Genomic DNA, 23535 nt, shown 5'->3' with positions numbered 1-23535 from the left:
GGTTTTCTCGAGCTCCTTCTAACTTTGACACCCTATTGAACATCAGTATCATTTATGGTTCCCTATCCTTATATTTCATCATACCTCTCAAAGATTTAAATTTATAAAGAATACACGTAGGTATTTGTGTTGTACTCTTAGTAGAATTGTTCCATCTGTTCTTACGTTCTTATCCAAAAATTTGATGTCGAATTCTTAGAGAACTATGTTGAGGAATCCCGATTTGAAGCAGAGAAACAGCAAAGTCTAAGATATTAACAGAATTTGATCGTTCTGATAAATTAAAATGATTTAGATCTCTACTAATTGATTACGATCCTTCATTTCAATTTGAGGTCTTTGATTTCAGAGTAATACGTTCATTTAGGAGTATAGTAATTTCGAGGATTCATCTTTGAAGTCTTGAAATCTTTGGTGCTTCATATCTTTGAAATTATCTAACTATTTACAATCGATGTCTGTGTTGATACTGGAATAAAAATTCAAAATTCTGCTGAAATTCGATGGTTCTGTTAAGTAGAAGTGTTTTACTCTTCTATAAACAGAAATTTGATCGTTTATTTATTCCATTATTGTAGAAATATTCGTTTAAAGTCGCAATCTTTCTCCAAACTCGTGTTTGAGTTGCAGGATCACTTAGAGTGAGCATTCGTAGTTGACTATTAGAGAAAAGTTCGCAATTATGATGAAAAGTCACTCCAATCCTAATCAGAAACTTGTCGCCATAAGAGAAGAAAGTTTTAATTGACTAGAATTTTTGTACTTTCACCTAAAGTCTTCCGCTGTGATAAGAACATTCGTTGCAGAATTCCGATCATTTTTTGGATTTATCTTCCGAGTTCCAGAATCGTTTAAAATTAGGATATGGTAATCAGGAAATAAGCGTTTGAGACTAGACAAACTTGTTCTATTCAAATAGAACTGTTTCAACCCTCTGCAGGCAAAAGTTTGTTGACTTCTAAGGAGCTGTAGCCGATGACCTTCAGCAGTTTGAAGCCTGTAGCTTAAATATAAGAGAAACATATGGAAGAAGCGAATAGAATAAAATTTGAAAAATACGAAGACACGAGAATATAATTTCTATATCACGTGACACTACAAAGGATTAACGGATACGATGCAATGTTAGTTTCTTCCTTCTCTTTTTCTCTACGAGTGACCTAGCAAACACCTGAAATGCATCTGGCGCAACGTTCGGTCCCCGTTACTTCTATTTACGATTAAAACTTTCCAATCGTCGACACGTGGCTGTGTGCCACGCTTATGACTTTGCTGGATGATGAAAGGATTCGCGGCGATCATTTTTTAAACCGAGGAACACGTTTCGATAACCTTTGCGGTGAAAGAATCACAGAACGTCCGAGATGATCTTCATCGAGGCTGCGCCGTAAGTAACATAGAGGAATTGATCCACCGACTGGACCATGTCGATACTTCTCTTCACTTCGAGTTTATCCTTTTTGCAATGTTTTAAGGTACACGTCGTGAAATGATGGAAACTGAACTGCTTAAATCTCCTGAATCTTCTAAGTATATTTTTGCTTTAAATATTAAAATTTTATATATCTTTCTAAGTTTGATTTTCTTCAGCCTTTATTTTTCTGCTTTTTGTTTGTTATTTTATCATATTGTTTTTATTTCTTGTTATTTAATCTCCGAATTATATTTTTGCTTTAGATGATGAACTTAAGGAAAAATATTAAATTTTATCATCTAGAGCAAAAATAAATTTATAGGATATAGGACAAGTATCAAAAAATAAAAATAATATGATAAAATAATAAAAAACAGAAGGAAAGTAATAAATTTAATAGGGATTTTATTTAAAAAGAAAATCAAACTTGAATTTAAAGAGAAATATTAAATTTTAGGTTTGATTTTCTTTTTAAATAAAATCCTTTTTAAGTTTATTATTTTTCTTCTGTTGTTTGTTATTTTATCATTATATTTTTATTTTTAGTTACTTGTCCTATATCCTATGCATTCATTTTTTGTTACAATGTCCTGCTTCAGATGTTAAAATTTAATATTCTGTTTAAATTCAAGTTTAACTCTTTTTTTAAATATAACCTTCTTTAAATCTATTATTTTTCTATTTTTATTTTTGTTATAAAATAACCCCTATCACCAAAATTTTATATAAACAGAAGTAGAAGAATTAAAATTTTTTAGAATTTCCTAGTTTTATATTTCAATCTCAAATTCTCGACAAATTTTCAATCACTTTCAAAACAATCATAAAGTGTCTTTTTGGTGATCATAATCATCCCCATTGCAATTTTTGAAAAATCTTTTACATAAAATTTCGTCACGAATTATTTGTCAACTTGTTATCTCAAATAATAATTTCGACACTAATCTTTTAAAAATAAACGAAAATTTAATTCAAGCTTCGCTGCAGTAGATAAGTATTACACTTAAAGAACCGAATACGAACGCAGTTGTAATATTATTATAATAATTACAATATTAACTTACAATTAGTTAAAGATCAAGTTACGAATGTATTCTGCAAAATCTTAATACGTTTTCTTTACCCTATTAAGAATATTTTTGTATGTAAATGCATGATGAAATTACAGATTATTTGACCACCGTAAGAAAGAAACACTAGTAACAAAATATTAAATTGCCTTCAAATATTTTTATCTTATATTATTATTGTAATAATATTATTACTGGCGAGGACTTAATTAATATAAACTAACCAATATCCGAATAATAAATTCGTATTAAATATTCAATAATTCGTATTAAATTCATGGTCCATCAAAGTTAAGGATCTATAAATACAGAAATCCTAGTCGACCGTGAAAAATGAGTATGCAATCTTGCATGAGAAGGAACTAATCGTTACAACAGATTAGCACAAAGATTGAAATTCTCGTTCCTATTATTCGCGAATGTTCAGCCGTAATTCGAAAGTAAAACTCAGTAGACACGAGTTACGTGTAGATCCTAGACAAGTATCATAACCGCTTCGTAAGTCAGAATACTTTCTACATTACCATTACAAGATTCGCGTGTACATTTTGTTTCGAATAAAATTTCCTTTAGAAAGATCTGACATAACTCTAGCGATAAAACGTGAAGTTTATTAAACTCCGGAATAAGATATATGAATTTTTATGAAACAACCGGAAGAATGATTTCCAAGGTATCTAATTGTAAGAGACACGAAGATACCAAGATTTTCTATTTTACTAATGAAAACATTGACAGATCAATCTAGAGTGGTTGATATTCTTTTTCTAACAATGAAATTTCTATGACAAAGAGGGTTGGAAAGAGGGGGGTGGAGGGATAGTTTTCAATCATTTTTTCTTGAAAATTTTTACGTGGTTGAATTCTCCATTGAAAAAGTTAAAAATTTTTTTTCTAGCCCTTTTGTTTCTTGAAATGCTTTAAAAAACATATTTTCGGTTTTCAATTTGGAAATTTCTATGAAAGAGAGAAAAAGTTCTTAACCATTTTTTCTTTTTTTAAAGATTTTACATTGTTGGATTCTCCATTTAAAAAAGTTATATTTTAAAATTAAAATTTTTCTCTAGCCCCTTTGGTTCTTGAAATACTTTAAAAAGTATATTTTCAGCCCCCAATTTGGCAATTCTCATGAGATAGAGAGAGGGGGAGAATTCTTAATCATTCCTCTTTTTTTTAAGCTTTTACATGATTGAATTCGCTAATTAAAAGGAGTATATTTCAAAAGAAAAATTTTTCTCTGACACTTTTGTTTCTAGAGATATTTCAGAAAATACTTTTTTGGCACCCAATTTTATCAGCCATTTTCACCTTTCCAATATGGACGATTGCCGATGGCGAAAATTACCGGTAAAATATTTTCCCGAGAATTCCCTCTCATATAAATCTCATCGAAATTGGCGTGTGCAATGGTTGGTTATGTTCTCTTGGAATAACGTTCCATTTAAGATTGTTGTCTACCTGCCAGTATCTTTTGTTCCTCTGAACATAAAATTTGACGACCACGCGGTATGACTGTGCTAGGTGTCAGATATGTACAGGGTGTTCCACTTTAAATCGATCTGCTTGAATGCCTTCGAATATGTTAATGGAATTAAATTATATTTCAAATAAAAGTTGGATGAATTTGACAAGTATCATGATCAAATATAAGTGTCTTTTAAGCGGATGTATAAAATATATACGAAGGTTAATTTTATTCTTTTAAGTAATATTCGTATATTTCTTTAACTGGTGTAACTCTTCACTTTCTAAAAAGACATATATAATATATGTACATATATAATGTTATTAATGGTAGTAAACATACATTGTAAATATACAACTTGTAAAGCTTTCTAAAGATATCCAATCTTCAAACAAGAAGATAGCATCAACAGATATTTTTTTTCTTCTTTTTCTATGTTACAGAAATACTAATAGAGTATATAAAAAAATCTGTTTTCTAATTTGTACCAAACAGATAGTATCAACAGATATATCTTTTCTTTCCTCTATGTTGTAAAGCTACTAATAAAGTACATAAAATAAATCTCTTTTCTAATCTCTTTTCTAAGTGGAAATAATACACGAAAATTAATTTTATTTGTTTAAATAATTTTCGTATATTTTTTAACTGGAACAACTCTTCACTCTCTACAAAAATATATAATGCTATTTCTAATAGTAAATATATATTGTCAATATGCAACTTGTGAAGCTTTCTAGAGGTTCCCAATCTTTAAAAAAAAAAGATAGCATCAACAGATATTTTTTTTCTCCTTTTTCTGTGTTATAGAAATACTAATACAGTATATAAAAAAATCTGTTTTCTAATTTGTACCAAACAGATAGTATCAACAGATATATCTTTTCTTTCCTCTATGTTGCAAAGCTACTAATGAAGTAAAATAAATCTATTTTCTAATCTGTTTTCTAAGTGGATGCATGAAATAATACACGAAAATTAACTTTATTTCTTGAAGTAATTTTCGTATATTCTTTTAACTGGTACAACTCTTCGCTCTCTAAAGAAAAATATATATATAATGCTATTTATGGTAGTAAATATATACTGTCAATATTCAACCTGTGAAGTTTTCTGGAGGTTTCCAGTATATAAAAAAGAAGATAGCATCGACAGTTATTTCTTTTCGTCTTTTTCTATGTTACAGAACTATTAATAAAGCATATAAGAGAATCAGTGGCAATCTATTTCTAACGGTTAATTACATATCGAGAGCTAACGAATAAAACAAAGCTGAAATACGATACAGTAAAATCTATCTACCTGTCCACCGCAATTGAACTACCAATCAGAAAAATCGCATAACTGCTATACCAAAGATGCAACCAGGTAGATCTCTCCATGTAGAAATTGAAGGCCAAAAAAAGGCAAAAGTCAACCATCTATTAATACTCATTTCATGGAAAGTGAATTCACCGATTCCAGTCGCTTTCTATCGAGAAACGAACGCCATGTTCTTATCCGTCAAGTAATGTAATTAATTTCTTTCCCCGTTACAATTTTCTCGTCTTCCTTGCTCCTCGGCCAATCTGATCATTTCTCCGTGCTCAAACCGTCTGAAAATAACAACCTGCCAGGACCGTGAACATCCACAGCGAAAACTACCAACTTCCCATCACGATTCGCCGACTTCACCTGTCCGGCTGCCATCCATCCAAGATGGCCGCTTAAGATTTCCTCAGACCGATATCTCCGCCGAGTCGGAAGACACTATTAACCCCGTTCCCTACGATTCTGGTTCCGACGACGCGTGCCATAATCAACAACAGAGTCGGTCACACGTCGGCTATTTTGAAAATAACACGTAACTGAGACAGAAAGACATTGGTGTAGATTAACCACTAGCCTGATCAATGAAAATAATCGCTAAACCCCTTTCCCTGCGATTTAAGATTCAACAGCGTGATCCCGAAACGTAAGCAGAACTGCCGTGCCTTAGAGTCATTCCACGGCTTGGCAAATCAATCGTAGTAAGTTGTACTAATCGCATCAATCGCACACGACTTACGTGGGTGTCGTACCTATTAGAAAAATATAATTCGGGAACAGTTAATTTAATAAATTACAAAAATACAAATGAAAAATTAAAAACAAACAAGTGATTGAAACTAAATGATATATTAAATTAAGCAACAAACAATAAAGGTTAATAATTGAAGTGGGGCACATCAACAAACCATGGGTGTGACACGTGGTGTTTACATTTGGCCCGGCCGATATATCACGTGCCAGGCCCGTGATAGTCATTTTCGACCCGACCGGTCCACCACGGGCCAGGCTCGTGATAATCAGTTTTGACTCGACGATCTGATCACGAGCCTCACACGTGGTTGTAGACTAAAGGGTTAAACACTGCAGAAGTAAGTTTAAATTACTATTTTTCTAGCTATGTAAATTATCAGTTTCCCTGACAAAATAAACGCGCAGGTATCTTCTTTGTGTCCAACGAATAGCTTCAAACTATTTCCTCTGCTATTGATCACGGACCGCTCTATTATTTAACCTAAATTTTTCTTAGAACGGCGAAAATATTATAAGGATGTGAAATAGATATTACTAACCAAACTCTCGTTCGAAAACGAGATCAACAAGAAAATCGGTCAAACGTCGAGCTATTTCGACCCAACGTGGTGAAGAATAACACGCAACTGAAATGGAAAGACGTCGACGAAAATGGACCACAAGCCTGACCTGTGTTGTTTACGTTAAGCCATCTACGAACCACGCCTCTCACTCGTCACGATCGTGTTTGGCCCGATTACCTTACCACGAGTCTCATACGATATTATAGGCCAAGGGGTTAAGCCAACCTCGTGCCTTACCATGAAAACGAGGAATTTATGTATTTATTTCTATGGGATAACCCGTTAGTAGTAACGAAAATAAAATACAATAATAATAATAAGAAACAAAAGAAAAATAAACGTTAGAATAGTGTAAAATAAAAATAGGAAAGAAGAGAGAAATCATAATGACAAGTTAAAACAAATTTAACTCTTTGCATTGCGATTTATTTACGAAAAATTATATTATATTGAAGCAGTATTTAATTTTAATTACTCACTATATACTTATTCTAAGGAATTCTGTGCATGTTAAAACGTGTGAAATATAATTATGGTCGCGTGATGAGTATAGCTTATGGTCTCGAAATTTAACACGAAGAATTCGTGACGAGTTAGAATCGTCATTATAGTGCAAAATGTTAATGATCATCTAAGCGAATGCAATCGTTGATAATTATACTCTCGATAGTATATGTATATAAAAATTGCAAAAGAGGATGTTTCTTTTTTATTAATAACACCTGACAAATAAAAAGAAACTTTGAAAATCATTTTCCTTTTTATTGATAAAAAGAAAAATTTCAAATTTAAATATTTCGAGACACACCCTCGTTCAAGGTAACTACTCAATTTCGTTTTTTTTTCCCCAGAGTTTTGTGTCGCATCGATACTGTGACATAGGTAACAAATATACAGGGGTCTCAGACAATGGCAAGGTCCTCCCAAACGAAGGCAGAATAGAACTGCTTTCTTCGAGATCTCAATTGGAAGTGTCCTCCACGATTTTCCTAAGATCAGTCTTAGGAAAAATCGGGAGCTCGCGAAATATTATTGGCTAATTGGGCCAAGAGCGTTCCCTTGGTCCGCAAATCGGTCACCTTGCAGGAAGGGAAGGTCCTCCCAAACGAAGACGGTGGTGGAGAGCACCCTCTTCTTCAAGGTGAGGTACGCGGGGTTCACCCGCGCGCTGGTGACACCATCCGCCATTTATGGTCTCTCGTTAGGGCCTGAGGATCCCTACGTATACGGACCATGTGGAGCCCTCAGGCCTATTGTCAGCCAAGTCTTAAATGCCGTCGCCTAATTTCTTTAAATTAGGGTTTTCGCGGATTCTCGTGTTCCGCGACACGAGAAGTCATAATAAAAGATAAAGTTTTCAAACATGCAGAAGGCATGGATAGAAAAATTCCGATGCCGAATTGTTTTGGCCCTAAAGACTTGGCTGTTGGAGGACCATAACGGTGTCTTTCTTGTTCCACGACGGAACACCAAGATTAATTTGTAGCGAGCATCATTCTCACCCTCGAAAATAGATGGATTCCTATTTGAAGAAGGTTCGAGGACTTCCTCACAGGTCTTCGGTGAATCCTCGACCTCCCATAAATAGAAGTTCCTATGCCACCTAAGTATCCCTGTCTAAGGTAGGGCTCGCTAGAAAGCAAAATGTACCTTTGATCTATCATGTGACTAGGAAAGCAGACAACACAACAATTTTGTGTAACACAAATGACATTCGTGACAACGCGTCAAAAATTGACACAAAATTATCGAAAATAGACCAGGAATATTCGAACCGTAGAACAACTACTTAATATTATTGTAGGAATGGTGATTAGGGTGTGATGACAGCCCATATGAATCACCAATAGAACTCCAAAATCCAAGATGCAACCCTGTGACGGCAGCCAACACGAATCACCATCCGATAACTAAAGTTCCAAACACCGAAATACAACCCCTTTCGAACCGCCTAGGATAAGATAACAGGAATGTATATATATCCCGACCCCAAAAACCGAATAAAGTTAGTTTTGCTCCAACTCTAAATACGTTCACTTCTCCTACTCTACTCTACGGATAGTATCTCGTATAGAGGCCTAGTTTATTCTTCATCGCTGCAAGTTAGTTCCGTGACAAGAGCATGAGGTCGCCATCTGTGACAGTGCCTTTTGTCCTAGGTATGACTGTAAAGCGCGTGGGAATGCTTTAGCCCTTCCTCGAAAATAGAGGACAATAAACAGCCGTCTTGGGGTTGGCTCGAGCGTTCGGGGTATTATCTGGAGTGCGTGCGGAAGGGTGAGTGACCGTACGCAAGGATCGTGTGGACGGGATGTTTATGGAAGTATCGGATGCAAGTGAAGAGTGGAAGTCTAGGAATGCATCTGAGTGTTTGGGCTACGTGATCCGCTGAGAGCATGGCTGTAAGGAGTGCGTGAGAAAAGCGTGATTGGGAAAGAGAGCATGGGTATGAAAGAGGATAGAGTGTATGGTTTAAATAAGGATGCATGGGCGTGAAGCGTTCAGTCCTTCAAGTAATTCTTTGAGAGGAGTACAGAGGATGACGTTCTTTGGGAAGAGTTTGTTGGGAGATAGTCAGTGTGAAAGGTTATAGCGTCTAGAATATGTCTTAAATTAGTTCACAGTAAATCATACTTTTTATTATCTACCACCGTCGTTTTGCTGCCTCCTAAACAATTCCTACATTATTAAACAGCAGAAAGGTTGAAAGAGTATACCGGTGAATAACGTGTTAAAATAGCTTTGTCCGACTTTTCAGTGCATCGTACATGTTAAAAGTCAACAACGAAGAAGACGAGAGACTTAACGACAGGAAGCGAGGAAACATGTCGCATTCTCGATAAGACCCAGCGTGCATTTCCCTTCGGAGCAATGGCTGTCGTAGGCTATCTTCGCAAATAACTCGCTTCCTCGATCGTTAATTAGCCGTGTACGGTTTCGACTACGGAGCTTATTCAAATTATAGGGATTAATCCGTTCCACCGGCGCGGTAGCCTTCGAGGGAAAGACAGGAAAGAAAAACTAAATTAACGCCACCACCACGCTAAACACTCCATCCTTGACATGAAATCGAGGTACTTCTGCATGGCGTTTTGAGAGAGAGAAAAAATCGCAGAGTCGGAAAATTAGGAGTAAGAATAAGACAGTGTTCGTGAGGTGAGATATAAGATCGGTGAAATATATTGCGAACTTTTCAGCAGATTCGGGGATTTTCGTGGTCTTTGAAGTGAAGGAGTGGTTGGATTAGAAGGTTAATCGGTGAGATAACAGGTGATCGAAAGATAATCGAAGCATGGACTTAAGAGCAGGATTATTGTATCTCAATTTAGTGTATAAGTAATTGTAATTGGAATAGTATGATGAAGATAATTGAGCATATGTGATATAATTCTGACTGAATAAAAATCAGTATTAATTAATTTTTCCGGAAATAACTATATGCTTTTGATATACGTATGTGTAAAAAATCTGGAACTCAATTTAAAATGTTGGATAAATTAAACAATGAAACTAGAATAAAGAACTTAGTACCAAAGTTAATGACATATTATATACTATATATAATGATTTGAACGATATAATGAAGGTAAACAGGAATATTTATCCAAATTTTATTTCAATAATGTTCAAAGCCAATTTTACTAAAAGTACCGGTACAATCTCAGTAATTAAAATAATAAAACATCTAGAATTCAAAATTTTGGAAGGTTTGGTCATTTTTATGTTAAAGAAATTAATTGATGAATGATGTAATGGGACTAAACAGGAATATTTAACCTAATTCTATTTCAATAATGTACAACACCAATTTTACTAAAAATACCGGTACGATCTCAGTTATTAGAATAACAAAAAATCTGGAATTCAAGATTTTGGAAGGTTTGGTATTTTTGATGTTAAAAAGATTAATCGATGAAACTTGAATAAATAACGTAAGAGTAAAACTATTTGTGATGTGCATTTAAATACGTTGTACGTAGATGATTATAATTTAAAACAACTTAATGTTTTGTGTTAAAATGTAGGACACATTCAGATATAAATGAAAAATAGAAAATGAAAAACACGCTTTACACGTTCATTATAATAAACATCATTTTCTCGGTTTATTTAATTGTGGGTCATTAAAACATTTTTAATTTATCTTATTGATGGTTATTAATATAAACATTAGGAAAATTTAATTTTTGAAGAAACTGATAAAAAAATTACAAACATTGTTTACTTCGTAACAAAAAATTAACTATACAGAAAGTAACAACCCTAATGCAAAAAAATTACTATTTAGATTAATATCAGAACTACCTATTTAAATATGGACTTCAATATAAAGGACAATATTAAATAAATAATACTAATTGGGAACATTTTTCGGGAGAATTTTCAATGCGGGAAAAGCAACTCAAATCTGGAGCAGTCCCGCATTTTCCGAGATATTTGGTCACTATGCGACTTTAATTAATGAACTATACTAAATACCGAAATTTGCTTTTCAATAATCTAATATTTCAACCTTAATAGAACAATCTAATATATAACATTTAAATATTTAAATTTAAATAATAAATATTTAATCGAAAAATCATAAATAGTATTTAAATAGTAAAATATTTAAATATTTAAATATTAGTATGATACAAATGAATATTATAAGTATTTATAATTTAATAAAATTTAACAAATAATCCAGAATTCTTCGTTTTAAACTATTTTTCGACTTAAACTCTATTTTATTTCTATTTATTCGAAGTGTTAGTTTATCCTATTAGTAGTATCATTTTAAATATTGAATGCTAATAAAAGAATGAATTTACGTCGAATCCAAGTTCAATGTCTTTAAATATCTGTAGACAGTGGTCATAATGGAATTTATTCCTTCTTCAATTAAACAAATATCTTCAATATTTTATTACTGAATTTGTCTAAAGGACTAGGCTCTACTCCATAATTAATTTCATAATTATTATTTGGAAATTTCCAAAACCACTTTCGACACTTTCCTACATTTCCACTTTATTTTCAATATTTTTCTTAAATATTTTCCACATATACAGATGTATTATTCTGTTTTCAGAATTCGTGATGTAGACATTTAACCCTTTGCTGTCGGCAGATTTCAGCAGAGTAAATTTAGCGTTTCGCAGTTACTTTCCTGTACAGTATTTGAAGTCGATGTATGGATATTAAAACGCAAGACGAAACTTATTTGTGTTTAATACTACTTATAACACGTAAATATACAAAATTTTTAATTTCTGTAATTTTCTGTAATTTTCGACTCGCGAATGTCCCCGCTGCGGGGACATCGACCGCAAAGGGTTAATAATTATTTCTGAAACGCAAACTTTTAAATTCCCCTTAGCACTGAAAAACAAAGTAAGAATAGACGTAAGAAGCGTCATTACTTGTGACAGAAGCTAATAAAATAAATACCATAAAAGGAATACAATTATAGTTTCATTAAATTTCTACTAACTGCCTAAATTATACAATACAAAATAATGTATCAAAAACTTTTAAACTTTTAACGACTCAATGAATGATAAACTAATTCATCAAGTAAATAGTAAACTAATTGACTACTTCAAACTGAATTTAGTATACACCTCCAGCTATGGAACCGATGACGAAGCGTTTAAAGAGTACTATCAAAGAGGAAATCATTAAAAGCCTAATTCGTTGATAATTGAAGATTTCATGGGATCGTTAAGTACCTTAATTCGATATCCATGGAATGTCAGATCATCCATAGATGCAATCAACGAAAAGTACAGATTTCACGATGAAATCTTCCACGGTTCCTTTTACGTTTATTTTACGACGTAATATCTATGATCGTTAATGTCGATCCATTATTGCGCAATGAAATGTACTCTTGATCGATCTCGTATATTCGAAACGCACATTAACGACTCGGTAAGTGAGTACAAAATTATAAATCTCACGTGATCAAAAAATTACTCGTATGTTAACCCTTTACACTCGGTGATTTCTTCGTTACAGAAAAATCGTAATTCGAAGACTTTCTGCCATAAAGTCGACAATATTTTTAAAACGGTAAATAAGAAATCGTATGCAAATTAAGACATAGAATTATTTTACCTCGATATTACACGCATCGTTGGGTAATTTTAAATTTGATATATTATTTAAGATCGATTTTTAGAATCCGATTAAATAGCGACTGAGAGTTGCCTCTCGAGTGCAAAGGATTAAAAGGTAATTCATTTTTGCCTCTCTCTACGTGCAATCTTCATGTACAGTTAGTTCTTTTATTGTGATTCTTCGCTTACCTGAGTATTACGCTCACGAAGACCTTCGGTTGTGACGAAAAGCAGCACCACCAATGCCACCGACGTGCACCACGAAACTCTCCGCACCATTCTGCAATAATTAAGTACAAACGTGTTACATAACGTTTAAAAGGTCAAAAAAGAGAATTAACGCTGATGTATCTGATCGATATGTGATGTAGGTAATATTAAAAAGTGATTTTCTTCGCGGTAATCCTTCAGAAATATTTCTTACTTCAACTTCGTTCGTTTCGAGTTCTTTGGGAAATCAGAAATTTATTGTTAAATGTGCTATTACCATTATTTTCGTTATATTTATTTCTAATCCTTTAAAAATTTGATATTAATATTACATATGTTAATATCATTATTGTTATTATTTCTTTTTGCCATACATGTTTCGAGTGCTTTAATATTATATATATTATTATTACTATACTTGTTACATTTGTTTCGAGTATCTCAAAAAATTCGAAATTTAATGTTAAATATATTATTATTACTCGCTACATTTGTTTTGACTATTTAAAAAAATAGGGAATATTGTTAATATCATACTTGTTAGATGTGCTTTGAATACTGCAAAAAATTAGAAATTTAGTGCTAAACAAATTATTATTATTATTATAATATTCGTCACATTTGTTTTGAGTGCTTCAAATAATTAGAGATTTGATATCATACATGTATTAAAACATTCTTATTATAATTATACTTGTTTTGAGTATTTAAAAAATTTGAGAATATTGTTAATATCATACTTGTTAGATGTGCTTTGAGTACTCCAAAAGATTGGAAATTTAGTATTAAACAAATTATTGTTATTATTATAATATTCGTCACATTTGTTTTGAGTGCTTTAAATAATCAGATTTAATATCATACATACATTATAACATTTTTATTATAATTATATTATTAATATATTATTATTGTTATATTTCTATCGTTATATCATTACTGCCATAATATTTTATAATAAAATAAAAAATTCTACTATTATGGATGTAAAATTAATATTTTCGTACTAAGGAATTGTTCGCAATTAAAATCTTGCAATTACGTATCACGTCTACGATTATACAATTACAATTACCTTTCAGGGACAAAACGGATATATTTCAGTTCAAGCCTATTACTCATAATGATTGCGTGTACTCTAAGGCCTTGTATAACACGGAGGATTCACTGCGTGTTATACGAACCTCTGTTACACGAATACGACTCAAAATACCGTTATAACTATATCTTATGGGTACAATATAAATCTCGATTCAATATACCACCATATTACAAAGATCGTAATTTATATACCGTGTTATACGAGTCCTGTTATCATGTTACACGAACAATTTTACCATTGCATTTCACAATTCCAAAATATACGGGCTCACCATATATAGGGTGGGCCATTTAATTCGAAGCGTGAACCATTTCGATTATCCCCAATTATTTACTTATCGGAAAAAATTATTCTGTCGTGAATGGTGGGACGTGAAATAATAACGTGAACATAACGACACTCGATTTTTATTAAACGAAGTATGTTACTAAGACAGAAAAAATTTGCGAGTTTGGTTTTATGAGAGTGTGAGTGTTGGTTTTATATGTGTAAATGGTATTGAGGTAGAATAAATGAAAGTTATTTGGTATGATATAAATATAATATGTGCCAGAATGAAACAGTTACGTGAGAATCGTCATAGAGTAAACATGAGTTAATAAAAGTGTGAGAGAGAGAAAGAAAAGAATTTTCAAGATAGAGTAAATCTTTGTGTTTAAAAATAGTTTATTTAGAATTGTTGCTAATATTTAAATATTATTATCAAAATATATTAATTTGTCAATTGTTATAAAACGTGGAAGATATTGGTATTCACTTCTATCCACAACAACTTAGGAGATATCTTAACAGATTTTGATAATATTTAAACATTATCAGTGACAGAAGAATTTACACAAGAAATGTGTAATTATTTGAATCATAATACAAGGAATATTTACTGGTTTTACGAAGAATTTAATTAACTTCAATGATTTTGAACTTTAACTCGTGTGACTGGAATATGAATTTAAAAAACGTGGAAGATATTGGTATTCATTTCTATCCACAAAATTAACAGCCTGTACTTTCACAGTTCCATACGATCTCGTGAATATCACACCTAACTCTTCACCCTCCTTCCAGATCACCCTATATACGCCCTCACGCACGCGTGTGTGAAAGTCAAGCACTGCCTTCTACTTGCATTTAAATCTACTTTTACTCGTATTATCCTCAGCCTGTTAACAGGCGCGTATAATCCTCGACGGCTACACCGCAACGTAAGAGAACACCTATAAGATCATACGTTCCTAACCGGAATCGTTTAACACTTTACCTTTTCCTGAAACCAGCGGAGCGTGCCATTTTGGCCGTCGCTGTTCGAAAAATATTTTCACGAAATTACCTCTGATATTAAATTATATCGGAACGGATTATTTTTACGTCGTCAAGGATGAATAACCAATTATCCCCTTTGTTTCTATATGAAAAAGATCGATCGAACCTTTATTTTTATCCCGCTACGTTGTTCCACAACGCCTTCGCCTCTCTATTTATTCCATTAAAAATAACAGCAGGTGACACGCCGTCATTTAATAATACCGCGATCGTTATGCCGTGATATATCTAGAAACGTCGCTTCATCTTCTGAATTTCCGTTCGCGCAAGTCCCAACGATCATTAGCCACGTCCAGCTGTTTAATTGAATCCGCGGCAAATAATCACGCCGTCTGACAAAGTAAAATCAGAAAAGCAGGCCAAGGTTCGTCCCGTGCCAGCTGGAAAGGTTTAAAAATGCTCAGAGCTCTTCCCCACCCTGTGTACTTAATGGAAACCTGAATCGGTCGCTATACTTTTCATGCCCGGTCACCCGATACCGGTTTCAGAAAACTCTACCTATTTCCAAAAATAATCTCATGGCTTCATTCGCCCTCCCTCGTCACGAATTATCACGGCTCGATATTTATGTGGTTTCGATCCCGTGGCTTTTGCAATACCGTGCACACCTCAATTGCGAAACCTTCGTGTCGCGGGGTGCCATAAAACGAGGTTAAATTGAAAAATTTATGCACTTTTCTGCGAACTTTCGATCGTAAAGATATACAATTATAATGTAGAAGTATATAAAAATGTATCGGAGAAGAAAATTATTTTTATGGGGGAAAATTCAAAATTTTCACGTGTATTAAAAATCTGTAAATTTTAATACTAACAAATTTTTGTTATATACACGTAAATTTTGGGGACTTTGTTAAAGAAAATTTTATAAAAACATAGAAAGTATTTTATGGGGGAAAATTCGAGGGAACATTCAAAATTTTCATGCGTATTAAAATTTGTAACTTTTTATACTAAGAAATTTTTGTTATATACACGTAAATTTTTGGAGTTTTGTTAAAGAAAATTTTATAAGAATATAGAAAGTATTTTATAGGGAAAAATTCGAGGGAAAATTCGAAATTTTCATATGTATTAAAATTTGTAACTTTTTGTACTAAAAAATTTGTTATATACACGTAAATTTTACGGGTTTTATTAAAGGTCTATAATACCGAGTTACTATTAATATAAGGGAAGTCCAAAATTGTATAAAAATATATAAAGCATTAAAACAGATTACAAAATTTGCCTCTCTGATGGGAGCAATGATTATTAGAATTGAAATTATTTATTGCAATTTGAAAAACTTTCCAGGGTCTCCTGAAACGCAGAATTTATGGTTGCAAAGTACAAACTACGTATGAAATATGTGTTACATATCTTCACTTTCACATTCGATTAAATTTCGCAATTTTTGGTAGATATGCGATTCGTTTTTATTCGTATTTTCCTGATAAATAAATCATATATTTCGGAAAGAAATTTTTTTAAATTATAACATTCCTTACAACCACTGGAATAATACCTTTATAACGCCTATAAAAATTGAAATACAAAAATACAAATCAGTCCATCTTCCAAAGAGCATTATACCGATATTAACACCCTAATTTTCAGACTCTTCTAAAATCGAATTAAAAATTCCCAATTTCTCATCTAACATAACGCAGTCAATGCAATCGTAGAAGCATCTGTACCAATTACTATTAACTATACAGATTAGTATTAATGATAAAAAAAAACCGGTTTGTAGCTACTGAAGATTTGACAAATGGCAGATCTTAGAAGGTCGTCTCAAGTACGGGGCCAGTCGTGATGATCGTGAGCACCATCGATCCTCTTCCCTCCGTGTTGGCGCGAAGATCGGCAAGGAGAGGAGGAAGATCAAGATCAGCCATGGATCGACGACCGTACTCGAAATACCGTTAGACTCGGTTGCGTTGCATTACGATTCATTGCCATCGTCCATTCAACTTCTCCTTGCCGATTTTCTACAGCCAAACAGCTCGGTATTTATCGTGCCGATTTCCGATTTTTCCCTCGTATTTTACACCCACTGAGAATCGAACTGGAAATGAAGAATGAAATGATCGATCGAGTGGTATTAAAAATTGCTAACAAAATGGAAACCGTTCGAACGGTCACGGTAGATCGGATCGAAGATCGAAATCGATTTTAAATTTTATCGCCGATTAAATACAAGCATGCGGTTATTGAAGTTGTGGAAAAAGGAGTTTCGTTAATTCGTAACGTATTACGACCGAGAACGAAAAACGTTCTCGAGAGAACAGTGCCCCAGCGTCCGATTCCTTTCCACGATCGCTCGTGCGCACGAATCGGTTACGCGGCAATCGAAAGTAAATTCCCCACGAAGGTGTATGCAACTGCACGTATCAGGTTGTGCTCGCGATTGTGAAGCATATTCCGTAGGGAATTAGATCCCTGGCTGAGAGTATGTCTCTTGGAAAAATACCGATTATTTTTCTTAACCCAATAACGATCTCAAACGCCCAATGCCCTTATTATTTCTCTAAATAAAATAGCAAAAATCGTATAAAAATTATAAAAATTATTATAGCGAATATTATGGGAACTAATTATCGCGGATGAATCGTTTTGAGAAATATCGATTAGTTTCAGTAGACTAATACCGATTTACAACGTGCCAAAAATTGTATAAAAATTGTTACAGTGAATAATATACGAATTATTGATCGTTATTGAGAGCATGTCTCTTGCAAAAATATGGATTACTCTCGTTAAACTAATGACTTCAAACGTCCGGGTACCATTACTACAAATACGAGAAATGGTTAAAAAATCGGTATAGCGAGTGTTACATAAATTATTAATTATTACAGTATTGTGAGTGAATTGTCAAAAATAAATCTTTCGCGCATAAATATCGAATTTTCTCGTTAAACCAATAGTAATCCCACGTGTAGAGTACCGTTACCATTTTCCTACAATAGATAAAGAAGCAAGAATCACCCGAAAATGATCACGATTATATAAGATTATTTCCATATTGGGAATGAATAATTAACGATAAACCTCGCAAAAAGCAACAACGACCTCGAAAGTTAAATACCATTACCACCTCCCTAAACAAAATACCAAATATCGAACGAAAATCAGTGAAAATCTGACCACTGCATGAGTCACTGATTTTTCCATATTGCGAACCAACTATTCGCTATTTCTTTCGATTCCAGACGAGTACGAAAAGAGAAAAAATACTTTCATTTCGCTCTCCCCTTGGCCGAAAAATGAAAAAGAAAAAGGAGAAATAAAAACCGGTTATCCGGATATTAACGCGGATCGAATCGGCTGACAAAGATATCATGACGAGAAAACGAATTTCTCCAGAGCTGCTCATGCACCGCTGGTCCCGAGCCCAATTTTCAGCATTATTGTTCGATCTAAATCTCCGTGACGATCTCGAGGAACGGACGACCGGTCCTCCAGCAGGGAAACGTTCATTTCGGCACGGTCGGCTCGGGCAGCCGAGTTTTACGTAAGAGACACCGGGAACATCTGGAAGTTTGCGCGCGTGAAAGTGGACTACCAAGTTACAGGCAACGGTCAGTTAATTCCGCGGCCTCTCGGTTAATATTCTGCAACTCCAGCCGGTTCCTATGGCGATCACGGAATCCAGCACACCGATTCCTACCTGTCTTTTTTACCATTTAAACGAGTTTTTCCATCGTGAAAACCGCTGATTGGCATGTCAATCGTCAGTTTTCCCCTCACACACCGACACGTCTCGAATATTCCCAGTTTCGGAGTCATCGTCGAACGTTCGAACGTAGCAAACGATTGCACAAGTGGTTTAAGGACGACCGTTCTTGTTAAAAGTGCATCAACCTCGAGGATCGTCTGCAGCACGTCAGAACAATCGTGCAAGACGACCGTAGCGGAGCACGGTACACCATAAGGGAAATAAACGCAATCTAAGAGCCACATCTCTATTTTCCCCCTCGTTGCAACGACCTTGACAGGCTTCGTTCGGATAGACGACTCATGAGTTTCCCATGGCAAAACAAAAGAAGCTGAACGTCCCGGACGCACTTGAGTCCCACTCACCTTGCAACTTCTTAGACCAGCCCGATCCAATGTTTCATTTCAGTTCACCTGGCCTGACGTGGGTCTACCTCTCAGGGGTACCCTCGGTTTGCTCGCGCACAGGTTATATCAATCACACGGATCACGAGGTTTACCGGGGGAACGATCGAAGAGAGTTGGTAACTATGAGTTCTTACGCGTTAGGACCTAGAGAAGAATCCCTCGGGGATCACTAATGACGGAGAGAAGACCGATGGGATCGAAGAGCGAGATTGGTTTTCACAGTACGCACGACTCGATCAGGTCAGATGGAAATGATCGACACGCATTTTCGCGATAGTATTCGGCACCGTTGACAGCGCGTGTGTTCGGGACGTTAGTCGACGGAATGCTCGGAGACAAATGCAAGTCGATCGAACGACCGCCGTGTCAAAAAACCTGCCTCTAAATGGGGGAGAAAAAAAGTGTTCGCCCGACCATTTTCCCTTTCGCCCGACTCCACCACCACCGCCGCCGCCACCACCATCGCCACCACCATCGCCACACCACCCAACGTTCTTGCTCTCCGCGTGCTGCCAGCTGCCCCTACCCTCAGGCGCAGGTACCTCCACAGACTCCCCTCCCGTGGTCGACGAGTTCCTCTTACTGACTGATAGCTGCTTTGATATGCGTGACTTCCCGCTATCCGTGAACATGTAACCACGCGGGTACGTGTGTTCGATTCGAGTGTCGAACTACGAGATCAAGGATGAAAGCTGAGGTTGCTCGGATTGGGTGATGTTCGAGATGAAAGGAGAAATGAGTTTGCTTTCGTTTGCTGATGCCCGAATGGTGGTGTTGGGTAGGATCGAGGTGACGGATCGTGTGTATTAGGATCCATATATGTTTATAATTTAAATTGCCGTTTCACCATTACTGATAATTAGCAAATGTGTTACAAGGAATAACTGAGATGATTGTGAATGTAATTTTGCTGTTTTCTAGTGGATATTACTCCTTGGAGGAAATATGAAATTTATAATTTATGGAATTTTAGTGGCAAGAAGTAAGAAATTAAAATATATTGTTGCGGATAGTGTAATTGGATTGTTTGGGAGATAATGAGATTTACTATTAGTATATGCGTTTGGAGTAGATCATTATTGTCAATGATATAGGAATTAGTGAAAGACTCAGTGTAATAAATATATAAATTGCAGTAATTAGTAATATACAAACTTTAACAATTTGACATATTATTTTGTCATTTTTAAATGACTATATACACTAGAAATAAATCATATACTTCTATGTGAATTTCTAATTCTAATAATTAATACAGTTACATATTAGTTTGTACTATTCCTGTTATTTGGAAGTTACTACGTGTATTATAAACAGATCATGTTTCTATCTAAATTATTATTTACTGGCGAATTAAATACTGATAATGGTTTGACATTATAAATATATAAATTTTGACAATTTTATATATTTTTCTGTCGTATTCTCATTATTCAGAAGTTACCAGCTTATGCTACTGTTTGTGTTTTCAATTGTGTAGTAATGTAAATATCAATAAAAGATTAGATATGTTAAAAATATAGCTCTAATATTTAATAAAATATAAATTTCTATAATTAAAAATATTTTTCTAGAGCATTTGAAAAATTACGTGTTACAAAGAGATCATTCAACTGCCTGATTACTAATAATTACTAGTGAACTAGATATTAGTAAAAAATGATATATGCTACTCTCCAGTATAATTTTATAAAAAATGAAAAAATTTAAAAAATAATAAATATTAAGAAACACGTAATTAAATAAACTGTCACATAAATGAATAATAAATTAATATATTAATATTAATATGCAACATTTTTGCAATTTAAAAAATTGCTTGATTATTACCAAAGGTGTTATTAAAATCGTTACAACGTTGTCCTAGTTTTTTATATGAATGTAAATGAACTACAATCTTAGTTCAATAGCAATTATTTTTTTATGGGAATTACACAATTAATAAATCATATTTAATGCAAGATACAATCTTCAAGTGATACTCGCGTTACGATTAATTTTACGTCTTTATATCAAATTTCTCTTTTCATCACCTACACACAAAAAGCACCTAAATCCTAATTATCCAGAAAAAGAGAAAGTATCCTCAAAATATTCTACGAAAAAGTAAAAAGCGAAATGAAATTGACACGAATATTGAAACATAATTAAAATTCTTTTTAATATAGAAAATCGTGACTGAATTGCTTAAATAACCTCGATTTATATTACCTAACCTAATCTTCGTCAAATAATTCCAAAATAAAACGAATCATTTTTAATGTTATAAATCATCAGAGAACACTTGCAATATACGTTTCATCTGCTTTGCAAAATGTAACACGGTTATTCAACTGAATCAACGAAGAGTTTTATATAATGAATGATCTAGAATCGTATCCACGTACTCCTTGATCCATCAACATCAATGACTCAATCTACATAATTTATATGGTATTTTGCATATGCGTTACATTTAAAATGTAACAGAAACACCATTTTTTCCATACTTCCGATCTGTATTCTCAGACGTTGTTCGAGCAACTCTGTAACATCTTGCTCCAACATTTTCATCCCCAATTATTTCGAAATCTGTTCGCATTGCGTAACGAAACTGTCGCTAAAAACGTTGCGTTATTTAGAGCACGCTATTTCCTCACCGATTCTTTATTAATTATCAGAGATCGTCAGGCCCAATTTCTTCATCGCTTAGAGAAATGTATCTAAATATCGATCTACAACGGTATTCGATCATGGATTAACATATTAGCAAATGGCTCGGAGTGACAATTCTTTCAACGTTCATAGTCTTTATTTGCTAGTTATCTCCTAGTAACATGTTTAACACTAGATCTAGTCGAGATGACTGGTTTCGGATATTTTATTATGCTGTTTTTACTAAAAATATGCAGCTATTTTTTTGAAAATTTAATATCGAGTTTCATTCACGCGAAGAGATTTCTATCATCTAAAGAAATATTTATTTCATTTATTTACAGTCTTTATTTGCTAGTTACTTCTTAGTATCGTGTTTAACACTAGATCTAGTCGAGATGACTGGTTTCGGATATTTTATTATACTGTTTCTACTGAAAATATGCAGCCATTTTTTGGAAAATTTAATATCGAGTTTCATTCACGCGAAAAGATTTCTATCATCTAAAGAAATATTTATTTCATTTATTTACTTATTTTGTTATCTGTTTATTTTCACCCTATTACTTTAAATAATGTTTCCTATTTTTTATTTATCTTACTATTTCTTAATTCTTTCCATTTATTGCTTCTATGATTTCTCGTTGAATAGGGGTTCGCATTGAAGTAACTAGAAAAATAAAAAGTAAATAGAAAAAGTAGAAAAAAGCGGTAAAAGTTTGGAAAATGAGATATTAATTAAAATTTCGTTGCAATAAATGTTTCCATTCTTGCAAAATAAAATCTCGTGACTTATTTTCTCACACATTTGCGTCCATTTTTAGAATTTATAAAAAAAAGGAAATGTAAACCGCGATTAATCTTTTTCTATATTACTAAGAAAACGACACATTATACAGAGACACGTGTAACATTTCCATATATTACATTAGTCTCGTAAAAGATTGAAAATTATAGTATCAGCTATCATTTTGTCACATATTGTACATCGTTCACTTAATTGAACAGCTAGATGGTAAACGTAGATATCGAAGGTTTTACTGTCAGTGGATAAGAAACACGATGAAACGTTAAGGAAACCAAAGGATGTTACTTTGCCTGAATTAACGTTGCATTATGCATGCATTACGTTGCTTTCCCTTGACATTCTAATCCAGGAACAAAATCGATGGTTCGCGTTCCAGTTCGAAAGTAGATCGCAAAACCGAACAATTACCCTTCCTAATAATCATACGACTGTACGCTTCCTGCGCAAGGCACAGTATCGAGAAATATCGAGTTCTCGAATTGCAAACGCAACGAGTGCTTAGTATAAACGAAGAACGAGGTTATATCGGACCCTTTTATACCGCGTTCCACTTCTCTTTGTGACCAACACGTACGCCACGCACACGTTAAACTTGATTGTTTAACTGCTTATTGTCCCGGGTGTAGGAGAATAAAATCAAACGGTGTCCATCGCAAGTAAGCGTTATGTTTCAC

This window comes from Eufriesea mexicana, unplaced genomic scaffold (assembly GCF_001483705.2).
Source record: "Eufriesea mexicana isolate 0111107269 unplaced genomic scaffold, ASM148370v2 scaffold4744748785, whole genome shotgun sequence".
Classification (NCBI taxonomy): domain Eukaryota; kingdom Metazoa; phylum Arthropoda; class Insecta; order Hymenoptera; family Apidae; genus Eufriesea; species Eufriesea mexicana.
Note: the sequence above shows the minus strand (reverse complement) of the source record.